A 27,472-nucleotide genomic window follows, 5' to 3' on the forward strand; every position below is an offset into this window, starting at 1 on the left:
GAGATAAGAAAATCTGAGAGGTGTGATCCACCGGTGGTGATATGTTGATATTTTGGGAGTTCATGATTTAACAATCAGCTCTTTAAACCAGGCTTGAAAGATTGAAATTTAAAGCGCTATAAAATATTCTTACAAAAACAGTTGCAAAGTGTGCTTCTCCATGATTGTAATTGGCTTGGGAGAAATTCACTTATAGGGAACACTGAGAAGTTCTGAGTCTAAAAGGATTGCACCGAGTCAATCCGGCCCAAAAAACAACAAGGAATTGTTTTCCTTTAAAATGATGACGTCATCTTGCTGGTGATGGAGGCTCGAATAGGTTGCGCGGGAGACTCCATTATCAGCAACATCTGGTATGAATGTGTATGGAGGTATGCATGTGAATGGACTGTGATGGACTGACGACTAAAAGTTTTGACTGACTTGATACTGAGACAATGACTGCACCCACTTTAGGATTAGTAAATGCCAATAAACAATTCACCCAGCCGGCAAGAGAAGGGTGGATGCTTCGCTTTGTTTTGTTTTTTCAGGAGCAGGAGGATAAGAGAGACTGGAGGAGGAGACTGTGGCTTCACATGAGAGTGTGGAACTGCAGACTTAACTCTTGGGTTGGTAATGCTGAGTTACTGATGTTTGCATTAAGAAAACTGTGCTATATTAGCTATGTTTTGATTAAGGTATCATGTTATATTATTGGGAATGCCAAATGCTACAGTGGAGGAAAACTATTGATATCACTCATGACTGGAATATGTTACTATTAACCATAGCAGGCCACTGTAAAAAGTCAATTAAATTTTATAGAGGAAAATCGCCAAAACTTTAACAATACCTATGAATGACTTGCCACATTCGAAATAGAGATATGCAATAATAAACATTGGGCCACGTGATTTAGGTTCTCGCTTGAAATAGTAAGTTATTAAAAGTAGAATATAATCGACAGGGACATGTGATAGGATGTGGTACTGCAAAAGAACAAGAGCAAAGTAGAGAAAGAAAAACCTATTGTGTTTAGTTTGGATAAATTCAAATTAAAATGTACCATTACACTCAGAGGATCAATATGAAATTCAATATATGCTAATTTTGTATGAAGTACATGACTGATAACTGTTCTGTCCTGAGCGTTTGTTTTTACAGCACCCACTTGACCACACCAACAGTTTCTCGCCACCAAAGTATTTGCAAAGAATAGGGAGGAATATCATCAAAACTGGGAAAGGTAAGCCCCGAAGGGGGTGATGACACCATAACTTTCACTTATGGTCAAATTCTTAAAATTTGACCCGAAAATTTGAAAATTATTCAAACATTTAGAGACAGAGTGGATAAACATAATGTCGCAAACCACATAAGGATGGAGCATTTGAATCAATAAGATGGTGAAATAACACGCAGTAAAATGTGGATCATGTGGATTATGTTTATTCCAGTGTGCAGAGGAGTCAATTCCCTTCACAAAGTTTATAAATTCACTTGAACCAAACTTAGGAGCACCCGGTGCTGGAAGAGTTGATAGTCACAATACCCAAGGATAAGCACAAGAGCATGACTGATATGATGGGACTGGGATTTTGCTACACTTAATTATTGCAGACACAACTAGAACTATAACTGAAACTAATTAAAAAATAAACTAAACTAGCAAACAATTGGTAAAAACTGATTAAAACTGATATAAAATTGAAAATCTGAAATCGAAGCTAAATAAAAATAAAAACTAATGAAAATTGCAAAATTATTACAACCCTGGTCCAGACTAAGATGGCGTTGGACATCTTCAGGGCAGAAAAGGGTTGGTGTGACAAAGGTGTGGTTTGGCTTGTTGTATGTACATTTCAAAATGTTACAGCTCTGGATGGACCAGTTACCAGGGCATGGAAGGATGACAGACTTTATTACATGAGGAGAAGGGAAATTTCCGGGATTGAGGATCCTCTGGGATGACAAGGCTGGAGCAACGGTACTCGAGAGAAGAATTTCTGATATTTTCTGAGATATGATGTCACTAACCTTGTATTTTAATTGTCTAGCTCGAAATGAATTGACACATGGGAGTGTGTCAAAAAGGGGGAAGTTGAGTCCGAACACCAAACAATGGTTTTATGAACATCTTATGACGTTATTTCTGTGTTTAATAATTTAGGTATGGCAAAACTTAAGCATATAAGGTGTTACACTTAGAAATGGTTCATTAATTTTTGATTTCTTTTACACACACATAGATCATGATTAGAATAAGTCCCTGGGTCAGAGAGTCCTGAACATAATATTTTAAACCAAATTTGAATCATTACAACAACAATGGATAACAATATTAGATTATCAAGGCTAGGGAGAGAGGTGTTTTGGTTTTCTGTCTCTTGCAGAGAAAGGAACAGACACCAGACAGGGACACGGAGATGTGAGGACCCTTCACAGCAGGGACAGATGTAGGGACTGCCGAGACAGCAACTGGGGTCAAGTGTCATGGCGTTTGGGCTCCTGGAGAACATGGATCCCACAAACACAGCAATAACCATGAAGGGGTTGGCGAAAACCAGGAACACCAGACCAACGAGGTTCAAGAGGCTCTTGGCAAAAAGGGGGACACGCCGGTGACCCCAAAACACACAGATCCTTGTTTGAAATCGGGGCAGAATAATCCCCAGAACTGTGCAATGACTAAAGGGTGGTCTAACCCCGGAGGTCGAAGAAAGAAGCTGAGAATCACCCAACTGGAAGACACTGGTAGCTGCAGCAATAAAAATAAAGGTTAAAAGCTCCTTAGACAGAGGTTCTAGTCTAAGTACGTTTGAAAGGTATAAGGGGGCATTAAAAAGGGGGTGGAAAACTGGAGCACCAAAATAAAGCTGTGGGAGAATTGGGGAGTGATGGGAGTGTCATCTGTAACTGCTGTTATGGTTGTAAATCTAACTTTGCTTGCATCTGAACTGCGTGAACACAGAGGTCATCCCACATATGGTCCACCCGTTAAAGGGGGACAGAGGGCCTCAGGACCAAGAAGAACTGGACCTTGCAATGCTGGAGTGTATGTTGTAAGTGATCTCTTTGAAGAAAAGAGATCAAAGGGGGAATTGTGATATTATTCTGTTATTATATGTTACCTTATATATGTAATCAAAGTAGTTGAATTAGAATACTGCTGTAGATCACATTATACCCTTTAATATAGAGTGTGTGAGCTGTATGTAGTTTAGTTCTCGTTATACTTTTGAGTTAACAGAACATATTCACTTATTAGTTTATTAGATAAATGTGCATCACTCTGTATCCTTGATCTGCTGGGAATGTGTTACATGCTTAATTGTTGAATCATGAAGAGAAGATTGTAAGCAGGAGACTCTGTGTCTAAGACAGGGGAGATAGACAGACCACATTCCATACCCCCACCTTACAGAAAAGCAGAGAGACAACTGCCGAGGTCATAACTTAGGCGCTGTAACAGAGAAAGAATGTGATGTTTTGGCTTTTACGACTAGATGGGGGCCACTAGAGACTATAAAAAGCTGAGCAACCCGTCACCATTTTGAGACTTGCTGTGACCCTCTGCATGCAGCTCTCCCCATCATGATGGCTTAAATGCTCATAAGTGTTGAATTCTATGGAAATAAATGATTGTTGATTGAGCATTTATACACCGAGTATTGTCCTTCCTTCAGCCCAAAGATTCAAAGAATTGGGAGATTTCAACACTAGGTTTTCTGTTTTGTTTTGTTTTGTTGTTGTTTTTCTGAAAACATGGCATCTGAGAGCGGAGCAAGCAAACATGTCCGCCTCGATGGGCTCCGACTTGTTGTTTATTATTGTTTACTTTTTGCTCTGCTTGCACTGGATGAGTGCAGTGCACTGTTAACATACCCATAACAGGCACTACTTGACATCGGTAACTCAATCCTCTGTACTATACCTTCCCACCGCATTTCACCCTTCCACCAGAGCTTCAAGTTGTTTGCCCCAGTAGCCACCGCCACCACCACTCCCAGGAAGGCCCTGAAACACCAAGCCCAAGAGAGTGTTAGGAAAGTATATTTTCTAGCGCTTATTCGCTGTGTATTTTGTTTTATTTATTCAATGACAGGCCAGTATATTAAAAGCCACCTTTGAGTTATAAACTGTGTCATAGGTCATTAGATTGTTTAGCAAGACTGAAAACTGTGCAGAACAGGAAGCTTTGTGCAGAGTTGCAGAGAGCATCGCCTGCGTTTGTGCTGCTAAAAAGAGAACAACAGGAAATGACCTTCGGAAAGTAAAAACTAGACATGAGGAACTAGGGTGCAGATGTTTTTGCAGCTATGTAGCAGATATATAGAATTAAAATAGATAAAGTGACCGTTTTCTAGGGGAGGAGGGAGCAGACTATATTATACACAGCGGGCCTGTAATGCTTCAGATCTGCAGATGATTAGCACCGTGCACATCTCTCTTCCGTAAGGTAATGATTGAATAAAATGATTATAAATATTTTGACCACTCTGAGTCTGTGTCTTCTCTGTCCGGTCAGAAGAATAAAAGAACCTGGTTCAATATGAGTCAGCTGACCCCAGGAGAGCACTTCGGAGATGGCGACGTAAGCGAGGCAAGAGGGGGGCTCCATACTAGGCTAAAGCTCGGGCCACCTGACCACCGCTACCCAGCCCCTTGTTAGCCAATATGAGGTCTCTGAAAAACAAACTCGACAAGATAAGACAATACAATGCAATACAATACAAACTTTATCTATAGAGCACATTTAAAAACCAGCGGTATACCAAAGTGCTTAACATAAAAGACGGAAAAGTAACATGAGTATTATAAGGCCTCAGCAAAGTATCAAATATACTCACAGCTCATTGCCACTAATACACAGAGGTAGTATAAAATGCATATCAAGTAAAAAACATAGTAAAAGCACAAGCCATAAAAAATATGTATAAAGAAAAATAGAGTAAGTCTAAGAGTCAGGTACGAGCATTAACAAGCAGGAAAAGCAAGATTAAACAAATAGGTTTTTAGCCGTGATTTAAAAGATTGGATAGAATCGGACGCCCGGATCGCAATCTGAAGGTTATTCCACAACTCTGGTGCAGCCAGGGCAAACGCCCGGTCACCTCTAGACCTCTAGACACCTCAGAAACTGAAACAATCGAACCTTGTCATCAAACCTGTTAAACTCTGGACCCCAGAGACTGAGAGCATCCTACAGGACTGCTTTGCCCAAACAGACTGGGACGTGTTTCAAACTGCAGCCACTAAGGAGAACTGCTCTGTCAAAATACAGGACTACGCTGAATATGTGACTGGGTACATCAGCACCTGTGTTGACAATATTGTGCCCACCACACAAGTCAGAAAGTTCCCCAACCAGAAGCCCTAGATCACCAGTCAGATACGACACATGCTGCGTACTCGGTCTCTCGCATTTAGATCAGGCAATGAGACGGACAAAGCTGCGAAGTATGGACTGAGGAAAGCCATCACAGTGGCTAAGAGGCAGCACAAAGAGAAGCTGGATGGCGGATGTGGCAAGGCCTTCAGGACATCACAGAGTATAGGGCCACCACCAGCACCAGAATCATCAGCTCTGCAGGTCTTCTGGATGATCTCAATGCATTCTACACCTGCTACGAGACCTCCCAGACCCTCCAGGCCTCCCAGACCCTCCAGACCCCCCAGATCACCCGGACCTGCCAGAATCCCCCAGGCCAACCAACCCCTACCCCTGCCAGCAGTCTCAATAGACCAGGTGCATAAATCCCTGAGGAGGATCAAGCCCTGTAAGGCAGCAGGACCAGACAACATCCCGGGATGGGCCCTTAAAGCATGTGCCAATGAGCTGGTGGAGGTTCTTACCTCCATCTTCAACTTCTCCCTCGGCCAGAACACTGTCCCCACATGATTTAAGACCACAACCATCATCCCTCTACCCAAGAGAAGTCCAGCCACCTGTCTGAACAACTATAGACCAGTTGCACTCACTCCAATCATTGCGAAGTGTTTTGAGAGAGTGGTGCTGGCCTACATCCAGAGCAACATCACAGACACTCTGGACCCCTTGCAGTACGCCTACCGGCCCAATGGGTCCACGTCAGACACCATCGCTGCTCCCCTTCACTATTCACTCTCCCACCTGGAAAACAAAGACTCATACATCAGGGTACTTTTTGTTGATTACACCACCGCCTTCAATACTGTCATCCCACACAAACTCACTCACAAGCTGGCAACACTCGGCCTTCACCCCACCCTATGTGACTGGCTACAGGACTCTTTGACTGGCAGGCCCCAGTCCGTCAAGATCGGCAACAGGACTTCAGCGTGCATTATTACTAACACTGGCATCCCACAAGGTTGTGTCCTCAACCCCATCCTCTACACCTTATTCACCCACGACTGTGTCACCTCCAACATAGATAACATCATTTTGAAGTTCGCGGATGACACTGCAGTGATCGGTCACATCACTGGAGGGGATGAAACAGCTTACAGGGGAGAGGTGGCCAGTCTGGTATCATGGTGTGAGGACAAAAACCTCACCCTCAACACTGACAAGACAAAGGAGATGATAGTGGATACGAGGAAGAAGAGGAGGCCTCTGTACTCTGTACTGTACCCTGGTTCTTCCATATCTTACATATTGTGTGGAAGTATGGGGAAACACATATAAAAATACAACTAATCCATTAGTCACAGTACAGAAACGAGCACTGCGTATTATTCACAAGGCTGGTTATCTAGATCATACTCACAAACTCTTTCTTCAGGCAAAGTTACTTAAATTCCAGGATCTGGTTAATTGCAATACATCTATAATCTTATACAAAGCCTTTAATGAACTTCTACCTACAAATTTACAAATTATATTTGAAATTCGAGAAAGGGTTTATAATGTGAGAGGCTTCGGGAATTCAAATTACCCAGAACTCGAACAACCCGTAAAGGTTTTTGTGTGTCTGTATGTGGTGTGAAAATCTGGAACAGTCTGAGTTTACAACTGGAACAATGCAAAAATATTCATAGATTTAAATTCCTCTACAAACAGTTGGTCTGGTCACAGTATACTCAATGATGTTTTAGTGTGCTCTGTAATGTCTGTTCTCTTACCATTGCTGGTATGATTCCAAAAAAAAAAAAAAAGTGTGTGCGTATATATGTTGTTGAGACTAGTAGTTAAACATATGCCATTTTATGACCAGTAGTCAATGTAGTAAATTAGCTTAACAGCTGTAGGCCATATATTATCCTTTAGTTCTGATGGTGTGCTATGTATGTAGTTTAGTCTGTATTATACTCTTGAATAAAAGAAACATAATCATTTTGTAGTTCATTAGATAAAGTGTGCATTACTCTGTATCCTTGATCAGCTGTGAATGTCTTACACTGTTTTCTTGAAATGTTTTATTGCTGAATCATGTGAAGAAGGCTGTAAGCAGGGGACTAGGTGTCTGGGCAGAAGAGATAAAACCACATTCCTTACCCCCCTTCCTACTTCACACAGAAAGACAGGGAGGCAAGGTCAGGAGCCAGGCTCGCTAAGAATTAGAAAAACGTGTGAAGATGCAGCTTTTATGACAAGGAGGGGGGCTGTTACTAGCTATAAAAGTCTGTGAAAGTTGCTACCATTTTGAGACATGCTGTTGACCCTCTGCAGGCATCTCTCCCTTCCGGACGTTGTAATGCTCTGATTGTTGAATTGTATGGAAATAAATGATTGTTGATTGAGCATAAATACACCGAGTATTGTCCTTTCTTCAGCCCAAAGATTCAAAGAATTGGGTGATTTCAACAACTTGGTGCCGTGTGACCCGGATCTTTGGCGTGCTGAGGAGGTGCAGATTTGGCCTTTGGTGAGATCGTGGGGCGAGGCGAACGGAAGACCGGTCTAACAACAAAAAGGTAAGCACAGCCTGTTGTATTATACCAAATGTGCATATTGGGCTTTCCAAATTAATCTGTTCGCTGAGTCACATGTATTTTCACAGTAAATTTGTCGGTGTCTGGTTTTTGGCGCAAGATACTAACAACATAAGTTGAGGCTGAATTCCAGTGTGTTAAATAAACTGCTTCTACCGAGAAACTAATAAGACACTACGTTGAGCTAGTTGCAGCCCACTTTACCTTCCACATTTAATTTTGTCTAAAACTGGCTTCTGTAGTAATAATACATTAGAATTTTTTTGGAGACGCGGCCATTAGTTCAGTACATTGAAGTCGAGGTTTTGAAGTTTGTTTATGGTGTCGGTGAGTCATCGTTGATGCGGCCATGAAATAGAAGTTGATTTAAGGAAAAGCAGATGCTGGCTCACGGTGCGGTTGAACGCTGGCAACGCAAAAGCGCAACACGTCCGTAGGTTTGGTTTATGATACGGCCGTGTTCCGGTGGTGCGGCCGTGAGTGCAGCACTGAGGGGCTGCTGGTCTCAGCACATTGAATAGAGGTTTGAAGTGGTTTGTGGTGTCGGTTTTTGCCTCGAGGGCTGCGGTCATAAAATAAAGTAAAATTTTACTTGCCAAGAAGTACATAGAGCAAAACCTGGTTTATGGTGTCGGGTATAACTTCTGGGGATGCAGGCATCACTTTTATGATGCGATTTTGCCCCGTTGTGGCGGTCATAAACGCAGAGACAGGGGTATTTGGGCTTTGGTTGTGCTTCAGAAGAATTTTAACAGTTGAGCTCAGAGGTTTCTGTGCAAACTTCTGCTGATGAAAAGCGCTTTCTGTGTGTCTCATTGTGGGTGTGCGAAGCTGCGAAGCGCGCTCTGGGTGCTGTTTTGTGTGTAAAGCGCGCTCTGGGTGTTGTTTTGAGTGTAAGTGAGGCGCGCTCTGAGTGTGTTTTTTGTGAGTGTGAAACGTGAACACAGTGACAGTGACGGTTGATGTGTTTGAATAGGAGGACATTAGATCAAAGACACATTTTAGGATCAAAGGTTGATGTCTAGTGTACCTGTGGAAACTAATTTTGTTCATGGTTTGGCAACCCCCCTGTCTGTAGACGTGCAGGCAGGTTAAGTGCCGAGGTGGCGACTTGGGAACTGAGGACTCCCGCTTAGCTACGGAATAACACTGGAACCGCAGTGTAATCACGGGTTCACATTTATTCCGGACTAGAACAAGACACATTTTGCGAACAAAGGTTGAGTCTAGATTAGTAAAGAAATAAAAAGGTTGAATTCCTCGTTTCAGTGGTTGAAATTGTTGTGTGCCTGTCCCCTGACGAGTGTGAAATTAAATAAAGAGGGAATTTGGAGCCACATAGAGATAGACGGGCATAATTGGGTGTATTACTCTGTGGTGTAAGCATTTTAGGAAAAAAAAAAAGGGAGAGAGAGTGTAGGAGGTGTGTGGTGGTGTGAATATGTCGGGTCTTAAATCTGACATAGAAAGAGGAGAAATGCAGGGTGAGTGGAAAACTTCTGAAGAGCAGGTGAAGGAGTTGTTGCGGGCGCTGAAGGTCATGCGACCTGCAGACGTGCCAGAGAAAAAATCAAAGGTTGCAGCTGTGACAACAAAAATTAAGGAGTTGTGTGATAATGAAGGAGTGAGAGGAGAATCAAGAGGGTCGTTGGCAAAAGTGCTTCTGGGAATAGCACAGAAGCTCCAGAAAAAAGAACATGAGCTTAGTAAACAGTTAGAGGAGGTCTCATTTTGGGGGAAGCGAAGGGTCAGACAGGAGTTGAAGGAGGTGCAGGAGGAGAAAGCCCGTGTAACGAGGTGGGCTGTGACATGCCAGGGGGTGGAGCACTGGATGAGGGAGAGAAGGGAGGAGCCTGAGAAGCTGATGCTGCCGGCTTCTCCGGTGAAGTCATCGCTCACTGGCTTTCCCCCTCCCTATCAGGCCCCCGCCCCCCTTTACCCTTTAGCCCAAACGACCTACTCCAGCCCCGAAGAGTGAAAGAATAAAGCAAAGCTCCACTTTTGTTAATGAGGAGGGAGCTTGTGGCGGAGTGCAGTCACCGCCCATGAAACAGTCTCCCCAGCAGGAAGAGACTGAAGAAGAGCGGGCTGTGCGGCTGCTTGAAACAGCTATAATGACTCTAGAGCAGCGTCATCAAATTTCTGATGATGAGGCAGGAAGTGGAGTAGTTGTTGCACCACAGGTTGAGAAAGGTGAGGTGTGCGGGCCTGATGGGGACGCATACGAGGGCTGGCTATCCGGCACACTGGATGATAATACGCCAGTAAGTGTCTGGGAAAAGCAGAAATTAGATGCAGGGCCGGAGCTAGGAGGGGCCTTTCACAATAGAGCAGCTAGAGAAAAATCAGGAAGAGGCAGAGTAGTCAAGCCCAAACCTGCCAACAAACCACACCCCATGATGCGTCGGAGCCAGGAAGATAGGGACACTTTGTCTCTGCCGGGGACATTCCCCCTGGTGGTGACCGCTGGGGGTCACATGAAATACAAGCCATACGGGGTGGGAGATGTAACTGCATTGATTGAGTTATTACCTCCTATTACAGACGGAGGTGCGGGGTGGTTGAGAGAGTTTGACCTAGCAACAACAGGTGTTCAACTGGCCCTGGGTGATTTCAGAGCTGTGGTTGCCAGATGTGTCAAAGGCACAGCACTGGATGACATAGAAAAGATAGCAGGTACAGCATTGATGGTTGATAGCAACCCGTTTTGCCGTGTTGTGAATGAAATATCACATGCATTACGTGGGCCTGGGGCTCGCTCGGGCCACTTCGGAGGTGGGGTGCCCCCGGCCTCTCGGCCTGGGGCTCGGTCACTCAGGCGCAGCTGGCTGCCGGCGGAGCTCACGGGCGCGTCACTGCAACTCCCCCTGGCTTCTGCTCCGCGGCTGCTGAGTGAGCCCTCATCTGGGACTCCCCTCAGCTCTTTCCGGGACAGTGGCGCAGCTGCCCCTCTGTTGGTCTTCCTTGGTCTCTTGTGTTCTGGGGGCCTCTGGATGTCTGGAGTTTTGATCTCCTCCACACCTGCTTCACGCCCTGGAGGACGGGGCTGTGGCCCCCCCACACCCTCTAGCAGATTATTACATGAAGGAACCTTTTAAAAAAAACAAAAAACAAGCGCGTCCATGCTCACAGGTGTACACACGGGTGATCACACCCACAAACTACACCCTTTTTGGCTCCTACCTCAAAGCACACTGTGTTCTGTTGATCTTATGTGCTGCACAATAATGTTTAACATTTAGTATTTACTGTCATATTCCCATATATCATTGTGATGTTGTTTATTCTATTACTCTTGTTCTCTTCTGCTTGCTTTCTTTTTTCTTTCTCAGCAGGTGATCCAGGTGATTGATATATGCATTTTTTTTTCTCTGCCCGTTCTGTTGGTTTTTGTCTTTTGCCCTTCTCCCCCGTCCCTCTTCTCAGCTGTTTCTCTTTCCCTCTTTCTTTCTCCCCTTCTTTCCCCCAGTCAAGTCTGTCCCGTATTCAGTAAGTGAAAATAAAATAAGTGGTCAGTTTGGTAAAGTAAATCCGTTGGGCATCTTTCTTTGCCTTTAGACAACAATTCTGATGGCAAAAGAGCCAAACGGGACAGGCCAAAAAAAAAAAAAAAAGAGAAGCTGTGTTAAAAGGTGTGCCCGAACAGGTCAGAGTGGCCATGACTGATAATCCCGACATGGAGGGGGCGGAGTCTCACGTGTGGGAGAAACATCTGGTGCATCGCCTGCAGAAAGCTCATGATGAGGTTATGGCTAAAAGTGAGGATACAGATAACATGAAAGAGCAATTGTTGAAATTACAGCTGGGTGAAGCGAGGGTAAAAGCAAATGAAACGAAAAAGGATGAAAAAATAGCTAAAGTAATGGTAGCTCAAGGTTACCAGCAAATGGGGACAGATGTTGATCCTAATGTATTGCCAGTAGACACACAGGGACCTGCGCGAGGCACAAATTGGGGTGGCCGTGGGGTCGGTAGAGGAAATTGGGGTTCACGTGGTGGTCAGCGGGGAGGAGGCGGCGGCATGGGCAGACAAAGGGGTGCGCTTAGAGGAGGTCCATATGTGCCAGGGACTGCGTGTTTCAACTGTGGTCAGACTGGACATTGGGTTCGAGAGTGCCCTGACCCGCCTCAGCAGTACAATACCTACATGCCACGTTCGGCCAGAAGGGGGCGTGGACAATGGTCGGCACACTGAGTGGTTTGAGGAAATATTTAATGAGTGTTTAGATGAGACAACTTGGGAGCTTAACTCTCAGGACATTTATGTTGGTTCAGCTGGAGTGGCAGCGTTTGTTCCACTCCCTGAAGATAAAATGAGTTGGTATAGAATGGGGGATGAAGCGGTTCCCCATGTGTCCTTGGCAGTACATGAGGGTCATCAAGCAAAAGATTTAGGCCCAATGGTGAGAACAGCCACAAGGGCCACAGATTGGCAACAAACACAACTCACTGATGTCTCATACTCACCCAGTTGTAAAACATATCGAATTTCTGTGACCGCCACTGATCAGAGTATGTTAGAACACAAACTTTTAAAACGAACACATGGCAGGGAGAAATCTGATCACGAGGAAGCTGTTAAAGGCTTAACAGAACTCCCAGACACTCTGTGGTCTAAAGGTCCCACTGATGTGGGTTTAACATTTTGTTCACCCATCACGTTTGAGTTAAAGGATGACACCCCTATTTGGCGTTCACAATACAGACACAGTCCAGAGGCAGATAATGGGATTGCAGAAACAATTTCAGGGCTCCTGCAGGTGGGTGTGTTGGAGTCGTCTTCCTCTGCATGGAATACTCCGATCCTCCCAGTTGAAAAATCAGGCACGGGCAAGTATCGCATGGCACATGACCTTAGGGCAATAAACGCTGTCCTTAAGACACCAACAGTACCTGTACCAAACCCCTACACAGCTCTGACTAATTTATCTCCAGATCAGCGGTGGTTCACATGCATAGATTTGGCAAATGCTTTCTTTTGTCTCCCTCTGCATCCATCTTTAAGAGATATTTTTTCATTTACTTACAGGGGCCAGCAGCTGCGTTACACACGGCTGCCGCAGGGCTTTGCCCTTTCACCTGGGATTTTCAATCAGGTACTTAAAAATGCTCTTTCTCCATGTGTATTACCTGAAGGATGCACACTGATCCAATATGTGGACGATTTGCTGATTGCCGCTAAAACAGCTGATGCTTGTTTTCAAGCGGCAATGACTGTGCTTCGTCAGCTGGCTAAAACAGGTTTTAAAGTAAGTAGAGAAAAACTCCAACTTGTCAGAACTGAAGTTACATTTCTAGGTCATGTGGTGGCGATGCAGACGGTGGGCATGTTGGCGTCCCAGAGGGAAACAATTATGTCACACCCCCAGCCACGTACAGTTAAGGAAATGCTGTCATTTCTTGGGCTCACAGGTTACAGTAGACACTACATTCCTGACTATGTGGGCAAAACCAAACCCCTGAGGGATTTGGTGAAAGAACACGGCATGAGAGACCTCACAGCTAATCTGAACTGGACCACTGAAGCTGAAATGCGGTTCATTGAACTAAAACAGGCCCTGTCTCGTGCAGCAGATTTGGCAATCCCCGATTATAACTCTGATTTCTCAGTTGATGTTTCTGAAACAAATGGAGTCGTAAATGGTGTGTTGTTTCAGAAAAAAGGGGGAAGGAGACAGGTGCTGATGTATATCAGCATTGGCCTGGATAACACAGAAAAAAGACACCCCATGTGCACACAACATGCAGCAGGGGTAGCAAAAATAATTCAGAAAGTGGCTCACATTGTGAGAGGGCACCCACTGAAAGTGCTCACAACACACAGTGTGGTGGCCTATGTGAACTCACAGGCATTTACAATGACCCCACTGAGACAACAGAGACTGACTAAGATTCTGGAGTCTCCAAACTTGACCTTCACACATGAAGGGATTAACATGGCAGATCAAAAGGGGGGGGGGGGGGCACCTCATGACTGTGCACAAATAGTAGAGGTTGAAGAGAAAGTAAGGTCTGATTTGAGAGCAGAACCGGTGAGTGAGGCAGATGATTATTTTACAGATGGATGTTGTTTTAGGGATCCGAGTGAAGGATTGAAAACAGGTTAGGCAGTGGTGAAAGGAGTTGGAGACCAGCTGCATGTGGAGAAGTCAGGAACACTGGAAGGGTCTCAGTCAGCGCAGAGAGCAGAGCTTATTGCAGTAATAGAAGCTCTGAGATTAGGGAAAGGAAAAAGAGTTAACATTTATACAGACTCAGCATATGTGTTTGGAGCAGCACATGTGGAGCTGGGGCAATGGAGGAGGGCTGGATTCAGAACAGCCACAAATAAACCGATCAAACATGAGGAGGAGATGAGACAGCTGGAGGACGCTCTGAAAGAACCTCTGGAGGTCGCTATCATAAAGTGTAAAGGGCATGACGAGTCTGACACTTGGGTGGCAAAAGGAAACAGAGCAGCCGACGAGGAAGCAAAACGGGCGGCAGGCTATAAGGAAGGAAAACAAATGGTAAGTATGGGTATGGAATGGGGAGACCTGCCAGCCCAACAGCGAGAGGACATCGAAAAGGCGCAAGGAGGAGCCTCACCCGAGGAAAAGGCGGTGTGGCAGGAAAGAGGGGCCGTACAATCGGAAGGATTGTGGGAGTGGCCCAGATGGAAAGGGATTTGTGTCATTGGTGGCATCCCTACATGAAAAACCTGGTAAGGGAACACGTGAGAACCTGCCTGATTTGTGGACAATACAATCCGAAGCCCACCGTGAAACCAGAAATGGGTAAGTTTCCTTTGCCAGAAAGACCAGGCCAGGAAATTGTGATTGATTACACTGACATGATAACTACTGTTCGAGGGTCTAGATATCTGTTGGTGTGTGTGGATGCGCTGACTGGCTGGCCAGAGGCCTGGCCAACGCGCAGAGAGGATAGTAAAAAAATGATCAAATGTCTGGTGAATTATTATGTCCCCTGGCATGGATTCCCAGAGAAGGTAAGATCAGATAATGGCACTCACTTTAAAAATCGAGATCTCGCTGAAGTGGAATGTATGTTGGGGTTGCAACATAGATATGGTACAGTTTACCATCCACAATCTCAGGGGAAAGTGGAGAGAATGAACCAAAATCTTAAAAACAAATTGGAAAAAATCTGTGCACAGACAAATATGAATTGGATTGATGCTCTTCCCATAGCCCTAATGAGTGTAAGGTGCGCCGTTAATCAGCGCACTGGGTTCACTCCATATGAGCTGCTGACAGGAAGACAATTTCCAGGCCCTGCAGCAGGTGTAAAAGAATTAAGAGAGGAGGTAAACGTGTCTGAACATGTGAAACAGTTTAAAGCACTAAAAGCTCTTGTCTCTAGTTTCACTGCGCAGGTGGGAGACCCAACCGGAAAGGAGGTGACCACGCCAGAGGCGAAGTGGGTGTGGCTGAAGGTGTATAAGCGAAAGTGGGACGAGCCCAGGTGGACGGGACCTTTCGAGGTGACCACTCGAACCTCTCACGCGGTCCAGCTGAGGGGCAAAGGCGACACTTGGTACCACTGGAGCTAGTGTGCGGCGGCAGAGGAGCCTAGGCGGTCGGAGAGGCTCTTGGCGAAAAAGGGGGACCCCAAAAAACACAGATCTTAGTATAGAAGGGGCAGAATAATCCCCTGATCTGTGCAACGACCAAAGGGTAGTCCACCCCGGAGGTTGAAGAAAGAAGTCGAGAATCACCCGACGAAAAGCTATTGTTAGCTGCAGTAAAATTAAAGTTAAAAGTGCCTTAGGCCTAAGCTCTAGTCTAGAAGCTATTAGCGAGCACTGAAATGGGGGAGGGAAAGTCTAATGCAAAAATAAAGTTTCTGGAGAACTGGAAACTGATGGGAGTGTTAGCCATGATTACTATTGGTGTGCTAACTACTGTTTTTCTGTTGTGTGAGTTGCCCAGTTACAGAACTCATCCACCTCCTCTTCCTCTCGCAGACCCTGAGGCGACCAGATCTGAGCGCAATGTAGGTGAGAAACCAGATCCTTGTTTGGAGTATTATGGAGGCATAGAGGTGGATTACATTAGAGGATCCACCACAGCCTTCACTTTTGATCTGTGTTCCGTGATAAAGTGTGGGGAGGATCAGACTAGTTGGCGCGGGTACGAAGTGTGGACATGTCATGACATAAGATTCACGAATGCTTGTCTTATAGGTAAACCCACCGCCATGGGGTACAGCCCGTGTGAGGAGTGGGAAATGGTGACCGGTTACACCCTCCCAGGATGGGATACACGGGGCCGATGGGAAGGGTTTGCGATTCAGCGTGATTTCAGTAACACTCAAAATCCACTTACAATGTCTATTGGTGGGTGGCAGGTTACACCGCAGCGGTACAGGAAAGAAGATAAAGTGTTTTATTTAGTGTTAGGTGTAGATGTATTTGGGAAAGACCCGAGGGGCGTGATAAAGATAAACTTTAAAGACCCTCCCTGTAATTTACCCAGCAGCAACATCGCATCAAGCTGTAATTTATCCAGCAGCAACACCGCATCAAGCGAAGCCCCCCCTTCCGTGTCTAAGGTAACAAAAATGGACTACACAAAGTGGAAACCCCGACAGCTGATGTCTCGTGCCACAGGGTATGTGGACAGCAACCTGTGGTTGGACTGGCTGATTGAAAATGCAAAAGAGCAAAAGGTGTCTGATTGTGTGGCATGCGCTACAGCACGCCCACGTTTATTTACTGAACCGGCACCTCTGCATCCAGAGGACCCATGGGGTTTTGATTGCATGCTCCGACTTACTCGGAGAGCAGTATCTTCAGGAAAATGTGCGCCATTGTCTGCTTCATTTCCCCCAATAGATATAAACACCATTCCCGGACCGTTCACACCTAGGAAAGCTAATTACACTTGTTTTAATTTTACTGCAGATGATCCCGGAGCACAGGAGTATGACGCTGGAGAGATCCCGGCTGATTGATGTGAGGTCACATTTCCAGGAAGAGGGGAGGGCGCGCGTGCGGGCGCCACGGTTGTGGGGACTTGGGCTCGAGCCGGTTTGTACTATTATTGTGGTGGTGGGAGTCTGCATGTGCGGATACCAAATGAAGCGGTTGGTGTTTGTGCCATGGTCAGACTAGGAGCGCCTCTGCTGATAATAGGGGGTAAGGGTAAATCCAAGGGGGTAGAGGGGAATGCGCGACGACCACCTAGGCGCAGACGTCAGGGGTGGCCTAAAGGATCTTCTTGGTCGTTTGATTTAACTGTTAATTCACCCACATATATAGATTCTATCGGTGTTCCGCGTGGCGTCCCAAATGAGTTTAAATTAGTAGATCAGATAGCAGCCGGTTTTGAGAACATCCCAGTACTTTCTGCCTTGTTTCCCGTCACCCCCAACAAAAACGTAGATAGAATTAACTATGTGCATTATAACGTTCTCCGACTGTCAAATTTGACCCGTGATGCGATTCAGGGGTTAGCGGAACAAGTAGGTCCAACCTCTCTGATGGCAGTGCAGAACCGGATGGCGCTGGATATGGTTCTTGCTGAAAAAGGAGGGGTTTGCGAAATGTTTGGACAAATGTGTTGTACTTTTATTCCCAATAATACGGCTCCGGATGGCTCTGTAACTCGAGCACTGGAGGGGCTACGAACTCTGGCCCATAATATGCATGAACATTCAGGTATTGAAAATCCGCTGGAGGAATGGATGACTTCTGTTTTTGGGCAATGGAAAGGTTTTGTTATGTCAATCATGGTCTCATTGTCTGTTTTCACTGCAATCCTAACCACATGTGGTTGTTGTTTGGTCCCTTGCCTCAGAGCACTAGTAGTTCATCTTATTGACAGGGCCGTAGCCTCAGGGCCGGAGGGCCGGGGGGTCATGATGCCTCTGTTAAAGGATGAGCCTGAGGAGTGGAGAGACATGGACCTTGTGACCCTGGAATGCGTGTTGTAAGTGATCTCTTTTTAAAAAAAGAGATCAAAGGGGGATTGTTGAGACTAGTAGTTAAACATATGCCATTTTATGACCAGTAGTCAATGTAGTAAATTAGGTTAACAGCTGTAGGCCATATATTATCCTTTAGTTCTGATGGTGTGTTATGTATGTAGTTTAGTCTGTATTATGCTCTTGAATAAAAGAAACATAATCATTTTGTAGTTCATTAGATAAAGTGTGCATTACTCTGTATCCTTGATCAGCTGTGAATGTCTTACACTGTTTTCTTGAAATGTTTTATTGCTGAATCATGTGAAGAAGGCTGTAAGCAGGGGACTAGATGTCTGGGCAGAAGAGATAAAACCACATTCCTTACCCCCCTTCCTACTTCACACAGAAAGACAGGGAGGCAAGGTCAGGAGCCAGGCTCGCTAAGAATTAGAAAAACATGTGAAGATGCAGCTTTTATGACAAGGAGGGGGGCTGTTACTAGCTATAAAAGTCTGTGAAAGTTGCTACCATTTTGAGACATGCTGTTGACCCTCTGCAGGCATCTCTCCCGTCCGGACGTTGTAATGCTCTGATTGTTGAATTGTATGGAAATAAATGATTGTTGATTGAGCATAAATACACCGAGTATTGTCCTTCCTTCAGCCCAAAGATTCAAAGAATTGGGTGATTTCAACAATGTACATATATGTACATGTGTGTGTAGATATATATGTATGTATGTATATGTATGTGTGCTTGTCACTATGTAATTATTATTGCCTGTTACCTGTGGTAATTTATAATTATTATATATTCTGTATTTAGTTACAATGGTTCTAATTGTTGTTTGCGAGCTGCCGTTGAGATGCTTGCATGTCCCTGGGGCTGTTGATGGTTTGATGGTTTGTTTGGTTGTAACGATGGGCGTAGCTGTGGGAAGTTTATTGTTTTTTTTGTTGATGAGTGAGTATAGGAGTGGGATTTAATAAGTTTTCTTTCGTCCCACTCCTTTTCGGGTAATTTTTGTTTTTTGTTTTGTGCACTTTATGTTCAATATATGTATTTTGTTGGGCCTGAAATGAATAAATAAATGAAATGAAAACCTGATTTTACTTCAGCAGCACAGAAATCATCTGAAGGTGAGCTTAAAAAAATGATTGCTGGCTACATTGTGGAAGTTCCAGTTCCCAGGGCAAGGGCACCAGAGACCCAGTCCAGTCATGCACCTTTACCTGTTCCTTGAGTGGGGGTGGCTGTTGTCCAGCTAGTTCCTACTTCTGTCCCTGTTCCTAGAGTAAGTGGGGCCAGGATCCAAACCGTCCCTGCACCCATAATTATTCCTCAAGTGTGGATAGGTGGTGTTTGGCCAGTCCCAGCACCCATACCTGTTCCCAGAGAGAGAATGGCCAGCCCTCAACATGAGCTCCAGCTGTAGCATCCAGAGTCTGCTGTGAGCCCTGTGCAGCCCCAGTAAGCTCATGTTCCACCAGAGGTTTCCACACCACCTGGTCCTGCTTCCTTTCTGCCAGAGGTTTCCGCACCATCTGGTCCTGCTTCATCTCTGCCAGAGGTTTCTTCATGTTCAGCCAGTGCATCGCCGTCTGATCCTGCTCCGCCCAAGCCAGTGGTCTGTGCTAAGCCGGGCCATGGCTGGCCAGCTGCCAAGCTGCCAAGCTACCATAGGATCTTCACCGCCACCAGCTACCTGCCAAGCCACGCTACAGCCAGCCACCTGAAACTCAATGAGTTGTCCCATCACCTCCGTCAGTCCCCAGTGGAGCATTAGTGGCCATTCAGAAGGCCTCCAGATCAGCTCCGTTGCTGGTGCTGGCCCTGCAGCCAGCCTCCTGAACCATTTTTGGATTCTGTATACAGCAATCATAATGATTTGGCTGTAAGTTTAATTTAAACAAAAAAGGAAACATTCACACTTTGTAGGCAAACAAAGTATATGTATTGAGGTTACAAAAACCCATATCCATAGATTAGGAGGACATTTATTTGTTCTGGACACTGACACAGCTGAGGCTTTCTTCCTAGTTTTCTGGTAACCTCTCAGGGCAGCTGAACATGTTTTACATTAGAGAGATTGGGAGTTACAGTAAAAGGGGAAATGCTAGTGAACGGTAAACACACCAATTTATTTCTGCAGTCTACATTTTAGTTTAAGCCAACAGATTAGATGAGAGAGGCTTGCACAAATAGTCTCAGTTTTTTCTGTCTGAACTGTAAAATGTATGGTTATTACCTGCAAGACAAGAGAATGGAGAGACACAGATGTGTGTGTGGTCACTCACTTTAGTGACCTTCCAAGAACGCAAAACCCTGAGACACTTTGGTCACAAGAGCTTCAGTGCAGTTGTGTGATTGTGTGGACATGAAATGGCCTTAAATTATCCTCCTGGCTCTACACTGCAGTCATGCTTTCTAGGTGATTTCCAGTTATCTCCATGGAGATTTATCATTAAGGGAAGTATGCTCTTGTTATCCAAGGTCCCTTTGTGTGGAGATAACGAGATTCAGGCAGACATAACAGCTTGTGAGAGGTGATGTGTTTCTTAACTGGCATGGCTGAGACCCAACGAGGGTTGCCAGAAGCTTTCAGAACATCACAGATAAAAACCACTGTGAGATGTGCACTGTATTCCAGTGTCTATTTTTTTTAATTCGCTCTAAAACTCTAAAACCTTTTTTTTTTATTCAATCTGAGCGAAATGCCAAAATATATTTGGCATTTCATATTCCTGGATGGGCCCAAGAAAGAGCTAAAGCTGTTTAGAAGGTTTAGGAGTGTTTTTATTGAACTTTTTGACCATTCTTACAGAAGTGCTTTAGTGAGGTCAGACACCGATGTTGGGCAAGAAGGCCTGCTGTTTTTCATCCCAAAGCTGTGGGTTGAGATCAGGACTGTGCAGGTCAGTCAAGTTCTTTCATGCTTTTTGAAGTTGTGCTCACGAACGTTAGAACAGGAAGGGGCCATCCCCCTAATTTTCCTACAAAGTGGACAGCATGAAACTGTCCAAAATGTCCTAGTGTTTGACTGTATACACCTGTGGCCATGGAAGTGATGGGAACAGTTGAATTTGATCAGTGGGTGGGCGAAAGACAACTTTTGGCAATATTGCATATATTTCTCATGTCCTGAACATATTATGTGAGATCAGGAACATAGATTAATTAAATTAAATAAGAAATTCAATTTCATGAAAAACATTAAAAGATATGACTCCTTCTTCAAACTATCTGTGTTCTTGGTCCAAAACGTGAAAGAGTGAGTGTGGCAGGGGTGTGGTCTCTGGTGCTTGTGGTAAGCCATAAAACTGAAACCATGTCATTTGTGCACCGTGGTGGGCCGGTCTTTACACAGTGATCTTTAACCTTTATGTGGAGCTGTACAGCTGAGTCCTGAATCCCAGTTAACGCCGGCATGCTCCACATCATCGATTAGGGTCCGGTGCCAGTGACACGGTAACAATATTTTACTGCCTAATAGGGCAGTAAATATTATTTCAGTTTATTGAGATGTTTTTTGCTTAAGTTTACAGGCTTTTCTCTTACAACTGAAGTGTTTCTTGAGGTAAATGTGTTGCCTTGGATAATGAAATGGGGTATAAGATTTTACAGATTGCAGATAATAATCATTAATTTGCCATTTCAGAAAGATTCAAATTTGTTTAACACAATGGTAATAATACAATTAGCCAGTGCACAGATTTCTTGAATCTGATGACAATTTTGCATGTGTATATTCATGCACATCATCTTACAAATTAAATAAAATTCACAGAGAAGTCATAAAATGTCATTCTTTTTTCTTTCTTTTTTTTGCCTGTCCCATTTGGTTCTTTAGCTGTCAGAATTGTTGTCTGAAGACCAACAAGGATACCCAATGGATTGACTTTGCCAAATGGATCATCACGGCCTTGCCGTATTGGTCCATTTGATCAAACTTTGTTGTTATTATTTATTTTATTTTATTTTCAGTTGTTACAGACGGGACAGACATGACTGAGGGATCGGAAAGGGAGAAAGAAAGACGAAGGAAAAGAAAAACAGAAGGGAAGAGGGACAGTGAGAAAGGGCACTTAAAAAGAGAAAGAAGGAAAAAGAATCTCCTGGATCACCTGTTGAGAGAAAAAGAAGAGAAAACAAGCAAAAAAAAAAACAAAAAACAGAGCAATATACTAAGCACAACACCATCAAGTTAATCTAGCTAAGTGTAAACAGCGGTAAATACTAAAAGCAGCCAATAGAGGTGTAGTTTAAGTCTATGAACAGTGAACACCCGTGTGCACACCTGTGTGGATCAGTGCGCTTGTATTCAAAAGGTTTCCCCATGTAATGGTCTGCTACAGGATATAGAGAGCCATAGCCCTGTCCCCCAGGGCATGAAGCAGGCATGCAGGAGATCCAGGCTCCAGACATCCAGAGGCTCCAGAGTGCGAGAGCCCAAGGAGGACCACCGGGGGAAGAGCTGAGGAGAGCTCCAGATGAGGGGTCACCCAGTAGCCACGGAGCAGAAGCCAGAGGGGCCGAGCAACAGGCACCAGGCCCCGCCAAGTAGTCACCGAGAGTGAGCTGGTACACACCTGAGCGCCCAGCCCTGGACACCAAGAACAACCAACGCACTGACCCCTGAGGGCATCAGTTACCAGAGGTGGGACCAAGTCATTGTTTTGCAAGTCTCAAGTAAGTCTCAAGTCTTTATCCTCAAGTCTCAAGTCAAGTCTCAAGTAATGTCAGGCAAGTCAAAGTCGAGTCTCAAGTCACTGGTGTAAAAGTCCAAGTCAAGTCACAAGTCTGAAACTTTGAATTTCAAGTCCTTTCGAGTCTTTAAAAAAAAAAAAAACAACGAAAAAATAATGTTGCAGTTATGCTAAATGTAAATGTTAGACCATGTAATTTTAAAATCTGTGTTTTTCTCAACACATGACAAAATAGTGAACTTAGAAAATATACACAAATTGTGAAATTGCACCTCTTTAAAATGCAGCTCAATTAAACCTAGCTCCAAGAATAGTTTTCACCGACAGTTCTGAGATACGCTGCATGTTATTCTTGGATGCGGTTGTAGGACCAGCTTTAAAATCGCATGACAAAAATATCGTACACATTAAAAAAAACTGTATCACCAACGTAGCCTGGACAACATTTGCTAGTTAGATGAAGTCAGCTATCTCATCATAGCATATTTATATGCATATTTATAATCATACGGTTCTTGGAGTGAGTACATACACTCATGAAGTTTAGTAACTTCAGGTCACTGCAACAAGCCCAGGTACAGTTTACCGACGAATGGGTGCAGGACCTTGAAATGCACTGTGTAGAACGAAAGACCATCGTACGTATCATAAGTTTACCAGTCTCACAAATTGTCGTCATAAATACACATTCCTTAACCGTTTATTAATAGGACCTTTGAGCTCAACGGTAATTAATTAGTAGTGGAAATAATTTCTGGTACCCATCACAGAAATGTAGCAGTGACAATAATACTGTATGCTGTAATCGTACTGGGTAATTAGTGATACAAAAAACCTGTTTTATCCTGTGAATAAAAGTATATGTTTTTGTCAATGTACCATAATAACAGAGGCGAAACGCAATATTGTGTCAGGACAATTCACTATTTATGCACAATAAATAAAGGAGCATAGCACGACAATTTCTGTTCAGCGCCAGACTTGCTTGTAACCTATATCACCAGTTATGTTATGAAAATGACGTATTAACTACTAAAAAACACTGACCTTTGTGTAAATGCTTGGAGCAGACTAACATGTGAGCTGGAGTGTTCTGGGACGTTATATTTGACCTTTGAATGGCTGCAATCCAGGCCACCCGTCGCCTCTTTGTTACTTCGGAAACATGGCTCGAACAATTTCTCTTCAACGAGGTAATCCGATAACAACCGATCTCTTTACCCGTCGGCTTCCCATGGCTGTCATGCGACCGGCTATTGCAGTTAATAATACAACGGCTTCTTGTGTTTCTTTTTTATCGCTGTATAACTGATTTTAATTGAAAGCCTGCGTGCGCTAGTACCGCTTGCCACGAGTTCCCAGAATCCTTTGCGGTTCTACCCGTGAATGACGTCACATTTTCAATCTCTATATAATATGCATGTTAAATTTTGTATTTGGGGTAAAATATCAAGTCTTTTCAAGTAAACCGGTTCAAGTCCAATTCAAGTCCCAAGTCATTGGTGTAAAAGTCCAAGTCAAGTCACACGTCTTAGAACATTTTTTCAAGTCAAGTCTAAAGTCATAAAATTAATGACTCGAGTCTGACTCGAGTCCAAGTCATGTGACCCGAGTCCACACCTCTGTCAGTTACCGGCAGGGAGTGTGGTGAAGGGAGATAGGCCTTTGGAGGGCTAGAGTTCCCAGAGAGGTGGAGTGTAAGACCCGACCTGACATATACAGTACACATAGACAAACAGGCACACACAGACACAAACATGCATTCCCACCCTCATGCACACATATACAAACACTCAGCACTCACCCAACATAGGGATAGACAAACATGGACACTTTACACACAATCACACTCCCCAAACAAACTCTATGACCCAGGAGATATTTCCCTTTCCCCCAGGGTGGAGGCAAGCAGACTGGCCCAGGCTCCGCAGCAGCCCCCTTCCAGCCCCCCACCCCCACCCCACCCTGATGGCAAGCAGAGAACAGGGGTGTGTGAAGACCCCAAACCTCCCTCCTCTCACTCATGTGTAGTGTTGCTGCGTGTTGTTCTAAGGTGCATTTAAAACACGGGAGAGCATAGTGCTGCAGCCAGAGAGCAGCAGATGTTAGCACGGCCCCTCCTGAGAACCCTTAATGTCTACATGGATTTAAAATTGAGAGGTGGACACTGGCGCCAGAGGTGGGGTTGAATACACAGACTGTCCACTGGACGCCGTTAACGTGCCCACCCTCAAGACCCTATATGTATATGTTATGAGAGTGTGAGTAATGTGGATGTCTAAGTTGTGGAATAAAATTGAGGCACAGGTGGCCAGAAGGGGACAGAGGGGGGGGGGGGGGGGGGTGCCTCCCCTGCACCCTTGTGACACACCCGCACCCCAAGGCCCTACTTGTGTGGGTGGGTGTGTTGGAGCGGGAAGAGGGAGGAAGCTGGGGATGGGGAGGAAAAGAAAGGAGGCGCAAGATGCCCCTCCCTGGGCCCAGCTCCCCCGCTGACCCCAGTAGGCACCCCCGTCCTTCAGCACCCACCAAGGCAAGGGAGCCCAGGCCCATCCAGACCGGGGCCTATGGCAGCAGGACTGCCCAGCCCCACAGGACCCTGGGGAAGCCCACCCGACCCCACCGCAGAGGAAACTGTACCCACCCTAACATTCAATCATCTCCCAGACTGCACAAGACAGTAGACACCCAGGTTAAGTTTATTCTCCACCTCTCCTATGACTCTCCCCCACCTGCAGAGTGGACTCCTGCAAGGATGGAACAAACTCCCTGCCAGTTTAAGAGCCCCCTAGTTAGGCCGATGCGCCAGAGACCCCTTACGCCAGGGCTGAGCACCCGTGCACCCACCCGCCCACAACCTCGGCGACAGACCAACAAGGACTTGGCAATGCATAGAGCAGTAAAAACCATGTGGACTGTATTAGTTTCTGTAGTGACATCATCCAATTTGCCCAACAAGCACACTAAAGGGGAGATTGGAATTTTACATTTCAGACACTTTGATAAGTCTTCGCATATCCCGCGCCAAAACTTCTGCACTGGTGGACAGAACAAAAGAGCGTGGATGTAATTGTCTGGTGTATTGCCTTGACAGTGTGAGCAGTTGTTGGAAGATGTAAAGCCTATCTGGAACATCCGATGACCTGTATAGTGCACTCTATGTAGTATTTTGTATTGTATTAATTGCAGACTGGGATTTCTAATCAATTTAAAGGTTTTTAAGCATACCTGAGACCAGAAGTTTTGGTCTAAGCCGACTGACAAATCTGCTTCCCACTTTGCAATAGGAAGGTCATGCTTTGACATGTCAATGGCTGTGAACAAAGAGAAACTTGTAAATGACTCATGAAAGAATAAAGTTACGTTGAAACCACACACACCATTGTTTTTCTTGTGACATTACCAATAAGTTTGATGTGTCATTTGGCCCTCTTCCTATTGAAAAAACAAAAGTTGTATCCAGGATGGCCGACATCTAAATGGCCACCATGGTCACCACCCATCTTGAGGTGTTTGCCCCCTCACATATACTAATGTGCCACAAACAGGACTTTAATATCACCAACCATTCCCATGTTATTACGGTGTATCCATATGTATCCAAATGGCCCACCATGTACTTACAATACATAGCTTTTTGTTAAATACTGATAAATACTGATAAATTAATAATAAGGAATCTACCCTCTGGATCTATAACTGTATCGAGTACTGTAAAATTAACATTTTTATGTATTAAAATTGCTACTCCCCTTTGTCTAGAATTATAACAGGCTTAAGTTCGTTTATACCTGTGACAGGCCTGTGAGTCTCTTGTAATAAAATAACATCTGCCTGTAGTTTTTTAAGCTGGTTAAATATCTTTAACCTTTTTTCTCTTGTGCCAGCTCCATTTACATTCCATGTGACAAACCTTAGTGTGCCCATAATTGTGTGTGTATGTCTAATGATGTACGCTGGGTGTTTCGTTTAGACGGGTGAAGAGAATGTGGAAACATCACTTGTTTGTAAATAGAAAGAGAGAAAAAAAATGTGTGGTGGGAGGCTCCATAAGTCTGACTATGTGTGTATATTCACTAATATGAACAAGCGTGCCGTTCTTAAAAGATACTGTTAGATAAAGCAATTGACAACTAAAACTTGACATGAGAAAAAAGTGTTGCATTGATAGGTTTTGAAACTACTACTAAGTATTCACTTCTCTGTCCTCACAACATATGATTTTGAGTGACATTCCATTTTTAATCTACAGAGTTTAATATGCAGGAGAAGCAGTACCAAGTGGAGTAGAGACCACTGGCTCAGACAGAGCAGCGTACAGGTCAAGGCCAGATTGTACGGAGACTAGGGTGAACTGTGGAGACTGTGGACAGTGCAGGCTGTGGTGCATAAACAGGAGCCTGCTCTGAAGCACAGCAAACTAACACTAACTCTAACTTCTGGAGGTGCTGACTTCAGAGCATCATCAGTCTCTGGGGAGGTCAGTGTCACGGACCCGGTTCCAGGGACTCGGGGTCCATGAGCAGTGTGGACTATGATTATTATTATTATTATTATTATGAACATTATCATTATATTATATGGGCGTGCTCTGGTCTGCTGCTTTTCCTGCTCTCCATGTTTGTGTTTTGGAAGGTGTGTGCGTGTGGGTGTGCTTGTGGGCGCGGTCGCGACAGGCAACTTCAGGCCTGGTGGGTGTGGCCCTTACTGTTGACTGGTCACACCCGAGGATCTCCATACACACCTGGCGCCGATCAAGCCTCGTCAGAGGAGCTACAAAACAGAGTGGCTGAAAGCTCCTTGACGCTGGATCATTGAGCGACTACCCGTCAGTGTTCCCAGAAATATGAGTGAGTGCTAGTCTGTCGCTTCGTAGTTTTGTGTTAACGGTTGCCTCTGGATTTTCCAGCAGGAGTGTGGGAACGGGAGAGCAGCAAGCACAAGTTTCACGGGAGCGG

Source organism: Mchenga conophoros, linkage group LG9, assembly GCF_057382185.1.
Source record: "Mchenga conophoros isolate Kocher_MC1m ecotype Shallow Benthic linkage group LG9, M_conophoros_male_GT1.1, whole genome shotgun sequence".
NCBI classification, from domain to species: Eukaryota; Metazoa; Chordata; class Actinopteri; order Cichliformes; family Cichlidae; genus Mchenga; species Mchenga conophoros.